This window comes from Panthera onca (genome assembly GCF_046562875.1).
Source record: "Panthera onca isolate mPanOnc1 chromosome Y unlocalized genomic scaffold, mPanOnc1 haplotype 2 h2.ChrY_unloc_3, whole genome shotgun sequence".
In the NCBI taxonomy this organism is placed as follows: Eukaryota; Metazoa; Chordata; class Mammalia; order Carnivora; family Felidae; genus Panthera; species Panthera onca.
In genome coordinates, this window is record NW_027675866.1 from 117,775 (window position 1) to 123,373 (window position 5,599).

Here is a 5,599-nt window from a genome sequence, read left to right on the forward strand (position 1 = left end):
AATGTCCCCTCTCTCTCACAAAAGAACCCCCACTCTCTGGTCCAGAATTCACTCAGGAAAACCTTCTCTCTTTCTCGTCCAAAAGTCAGTCAGGAGAACATCCCCTCTCTGGTCCAGAAGTCAGCCAGGAGAACCTCCCCACTCTCTCATCCAGAAGTCAGTCAGGAAACCTCCCCTCTCTCTTGTTCAAGAACCTCCCCTCCCTCTCTGGTCCAGAAGTCAGTCAGGAGAACCTCTCCTCTCTGTTGTCCAGAAGTCAGTCAGCAAAACCTCCCTTCTCTGTCATTCATGAGAACTTCCACTCTCTTGTCCAGAAGTCAGTCAAGAGAAACTCCCATCTCTCTCACTCAATCAAGATCGTCCACTCTATGGTCCGGAAGTCAATCAGGAGAAACTCCATTCTCTCACCCAGAAGTCACTCAGGAGAAATTCCCCTCTCTTGTCCAGAAGTCAGTCAGGAGAACCTCCCGTCTCTCGTCCAGAAGTCAGTCAGGAGAACCTCCCCTCTCTCTCATCCGGACTGTGGTCAGCAGAACCTCCCTTCTCTCATCCAGAAATCATTCAGGAGAACCTCCAGTCTCTCTCATTCAAGAACCTCCACTCTCTGGTTCAGAAGCCAGTCAGGAAACCCTCCGCTCGCTCCCGTCCATGAGTCAGTCAGGAAAACCTCCCCTCTCTCATCCAGAAGTCAGTCAGGAGAATCTCCCCTCTCTCTCATCCAGAAGTCAGTCAGCAGAACCTCAACTCTGTGGTCCAGATGTCAGTCAGGAGAATCTCCCATCTCTCGCCCAGAAGTCAGGCAGGAAAACCTCCACTCTCTCTTGTCCAGAAGTCAGTCTCGAGAACCTCCCCTCTCTCTCATCCAGAACCCAGTCAGGAAAACCTCCCCTCTCTCTTGTTCAAGAACCTCCCCTCCCTCTCTGGTCCAGAAGTCAGTCAGGAGAACCTCTCCTCTCTGTTGTCCATAAGTCAGTCAGCAAAACCTCCCTTCTCTGTCATTCATGAGAACTTCCACTCTCTTGTCCAGAAGTCAGTCAGGAGAAACTCCCATCTCTCTCACTCAATCAAGATCGTCCACTCTCTAGTCCGGAAGTCAGTCAGGAGAAACTCCAGTCTCTCACCCAGAAGTCACTCAGGAGAACTTCCCTTCTCCCATCCAGAAGTCCGTAAGGAGAACCTCCCCTCTCTCGTCCAGAAATCATTCAGGAGAACCTCCAGTCTCTCTCATTCAAGAACCTCCACTCTCTGGTTCAGAAGCCAGTCAGGAAACCCTCCGCTCCCTCCCGTCCAAGAGTCAGTCAGGAAAACCTCCCCTCTCTCATCCAGAAGCCAGTCAGCAGAACCTCAACTCTGTGGTCCAGATATCAGTCAGGAGAATCTCCCATCTCTCGCCCAGAAGTCAGGCAGGAAAACCTCCACTCTCTCTTGTCCAGAAGTCAGTCTGGAGAACCTTCCCTCTCTCTCTCATCTGGAAGTTGGTCAGGAGAACCTCCCATCTCTGGTCCAGAATTCATTCAGAAGAAGCTCCCCTCCCTCTCGTCCAGAAGTAAGACAGGAGAACCTCCCCTGTCTGGTCCAGAAATCAGTCAAGAGAACCTCCCGCCTCTCTCGCCTGGAAGTCAGTCATGAGAATCACCCCTCTGTCTCCTGCCAGAAACCCTCCCCCCCTCATCCAGAAGTCGGTCAGCAGAACCTCCCCTCTCTCATCCAGAAGTCAGTCAGGAGAACCTGCCCTCCCTCTTGTTCAAGACCCTCCTCTCTCTGGTCCAGAAGTCAGTAAGGAAAACCTCCCCTCTCTCTCATCCAAAAGTCAGTCAGGAGAAACTTCCCTCTCTCATCCAGAAGTCATTCAGAACCACCTCCGCTCTCTCACATCTGGAAGTCGATCAGGAGAACCTCCCCTCTCTCATCCAGAAGTCAGTCAGGAAACCCTCCCATCTCTCTGTCCAGAATTAAGACAGCAGAACATCCCGGCTCTGGTCCAGAAATCAGTCAGGAGAATATTCCCTCTCTCTCATCTGGAAGACTGTCAGCAGAACCTGTACTCTCTGGTCCAGAAGTCAGTCAGGAAAACCTCCCCTCTGTCGTCCAGAAGTCACTCAGGAGAACCTCCCCACTCTCTCATCCGCAAGTTGGTCAGCAGAACATCCCATCTCTGGTCCCCAAGTCAGTCAGGAGAAGCTCCAGTCTCTCGTCCATAAGTCACTCAGGAGAACCTCCCCTCTCTCATCCAGAAGTCAGTCAGGAGAACCTCCCCTCTCTCGTCCGGAAGTCAGTCAGCAGACCCTCCCCTCTCTCATCCAGAAGTCAGTTAGAGAACCTCCCCTCTCTCTCGTTGGGAAGTCATTCAGGAGAACCTCCCCTCTCTCTCATTCAAGAACCTCCCCTCTCTGATCCAGAAGTCATTCAGGAGAACCTCTCCTCTCTCTTGTCCAGAAGTAAGACAGGAGAACCTCCCCTGTCTGGTCAAGAAATCAGTCAGGAGAACCTCCCCTCTCTCTTGCCTGGAAGTCAGTCAGGAGAATCACCCCTGTATCAACTCCAAGAGAGCCTCCACTCTGTGGTCCAGAAGTCAGTCAGGAGAACCTCCATTCTCTCATCCAGAGAGAATCTTGTCAATCAGGGGAACATCCCCTGTCTCTCATCCGGAAGTCGGTCAGCAGAACCTCCGGTCTCTGGTCCAGATGTCAGCCAGGAGAATCTCCTCTCTCTGTCATCGGGAAGTTGGTCACAAGAACCTCCAGTCTCTGGTCCAGAAGTCAGTCAGCAGAACTTCCCCTCTCTCGTTCAGAAGTCATTCAGGAGAACCTCCCATCTCTCATTCAGAAGTCAGGCAGGAAAACCTCTCTCTCTTGCCCAGAAGTCAGTCAGGAGAACCCTCCCTCTCTCTCATCTGGAAGTTGGTCAGGAATGCCTCTCCTCTCTGGTCCAGAAGTCAATCAGGAGAAACTCCCCTATCTCTTGTTCAGCAACCTCCCCTCTCTGGTCCAGAAGTCAGTGAGGAGAACCTCTCCTCTCTCTTGTCCAGAAGTTACAACAGGGGAACCTCCCCCCTGTCTGCTCCAGAAAACAGTCAGGAGTACCTCTCCTCTCTCTTGCCTGAAGTCAGTCATGAGAACCTCCCCCCTCTCTCCTTCAAGAGAAACTCCACACTCTGGTCCAGAATTCAGTCAGCAGAACCCCCCCTCTCTGGTCTAGAAGTGAATAAAGAGAACCTCTCCTCTCTCTGTTCCCAAAGTAAGACAGGAGACCTCCCCTGTATCGTCCAGAAGTCGGTCAGGAGAACCATCCCGCTCTCTTGTCCAGAAGTCGATCAGCAGAACCTCCACTCTCTGGTCCAGAAGTCAGTCAGGAGAACTTACCCTCTCTCCCGCCTGGAAGTCAGTCAGGAAAATCTCACCTCTCGCTCCTTCAAGAGAATCTCCACTCTCTGGTCCAGAATTCAGTCAGGAGCCCTCCTCTCCTTCCCTCGTCCAGAAGTCAGTCAGGAGATCCTCCCCTCTCTCTCATTCAAGAATATCCACTTTTTGGTCCTGAAGTCAGTCAGGGAAATCTCCCTTCTATCTCGTCCAAAAGTCAGTCAGGAGAACCTACCATCTCTGGTCCAGAAGTCAGTCAAGAGAACCTCGCCTCTCTCTCATCCAGAAGTCAATCAGCAGAACATACACTCTCTGGTCAAGAAATCAGTCAGAAGAACCTCCACTCTCTCGCCCAGAAGTCACTCAGGACAACCTTCCCCCCTCTCATCCAGAAGTCTGTCAGTAGAACCTCCCCTCTCTCTCATCCGGAAGTCGGTGGGCAGAAACTCCCATCTATTGTCCAGAAGTCAGTCAGGATAACCTCCCCTCTCTCTCGTCCGGAAGTCATTCAGGAGATCCTCCCCTCTCTCCCATTGAAAAGTAAGACAGGAGGACCTCCCCTGTCTGGTCCAGAAATCAGTCAGGAGGACCTCCCCTATCTCTCGCCTGGAAGTCAGTCAGGAGAATCTCCCCTCTCTCTCATCCGGAGGTCGATCAGCAGAAAATCCACTCTCCGGTCCGGAAGTCAGTCAGGAGACCCTCCCCTTTCTCATTCAGAAGTCAGTCAGGAGAACCTCCTGTCTCTTGTCCAGAAGTCAGTCAGGAAAACCTCCCCTCTCTCTCATCCAGAAGTCAGTCAGGGGAACCTCCCCTCTCAGGTGAAGAAATCAGTCAGAGCACCTACCCACTCTCTCGTCCGGAAGTCGGGCAAAAGAACCTCCACTCTCTGGTCCAGATGTCAGTCAGGAGAACCTCCCTCTCTCTCATCTGGAAGTCTGCCAGGAGAACCTCCCCTCGCTTGTCCAGAAGTCAGTCAGACAACCTCCCCCCTCTCTCTTTCAAGAACCTCCACTCTCTGGTCGAGAAGTCATTCAGGAGAACCTCCCCTCTCTCTCGTCCAGAAGTAAGACAGGAGAACCTCATCTGTCTGGTCCAGAAATCAGTCAGGAGAAACTCACCTCAATCTCGCCTGGAAATCAGTCATGAGAATCACCCTTCTCTCTCCTGTAAGAGAACCTCCACTCTGTGGTCCAGAATTCAGTCAGGAGAACCTCCCCTCTCTCATGCAGAATGCAATGAGGAGAACCTCCCCTCTCTCATGCAGAAGTCAGTCAGGAGAACCTCAGGTCTCTAATCCAAAAGTCATGTAGGAGAACCTCCCCTCTCTCATCCAGAAGTCAGTCCGGAGAACTTCCCATCTCTCGCATCCGGAAGTCGATCAGCAGAACCTCCGCTCTCTGGTCCAGAAGTCACTCAGGAGAACCTAGCCTCTCTCATCGAGGAAACATTCAGGAAAACCTCCCCTCGCTCTAGTCAGAAAGGCAATCAGGAGAACCTCCCCTCTCTCATCCAGAAGTCAGTCAGGAGAAGCTACCCCATCTCTCATCCGGAAGTCAGTCAGCAGAACGTCCACTCTCTGGTCCAGAAATTAGTCAGGAAAACCTCCCCTCTCTCGTCCAGAAGTCAGGCAGGAAAACCTCCCCTCTCTCGTCCAGAAGTCAGTCAGGACAGAAGTCAGTCAGGAGAACCTCCCCTGTCTCTCATCTGGATGTTGCTCAGGAGAACCTCTCATCTCTGGTCCAGAAGTCAGTCAGGAGAACCTCCCCTGGCTCTTGTCGGGAAGTCATTCAGAGAGCCTCCCCACCCTCTCGCTCAAGAACCTCCCCTCTCTGGTCCAGAAGTCATTCAGGAGAAACACCCCTCTCTCTCACCCAGAAGTAAGGCAGGAGAACCTCCCGTGTCTAGTCCAGAAATCTGTCAACAGAACCTCCCCTCTCTCTCGCCTGGAAGTCAGTCCTGAGCATCACCCCTCTCTCTCCTGCAAGAGAACCTCTGCTTTCTGGTCCAGAAGTCAGTCAGGAGAACCTCCAGGCTCTCGTCCAGAACTCACTCAGGACAACCTCCCCTCTCTCTCTTCCAGAATTCGGTCAGCATAACCTGCCCTCTCTTGTCCACCAGTCAGGAAGGAGCACCTCCACTCTCTCTCTTTCGGAAGTCATTCAGAGATTCTCCCCTCTCTCTTGTTCAAGAACCTCCTCTCTCTGGTTCAGAAGTCAGTCAGAGGAACCTCCCCTCTCTGG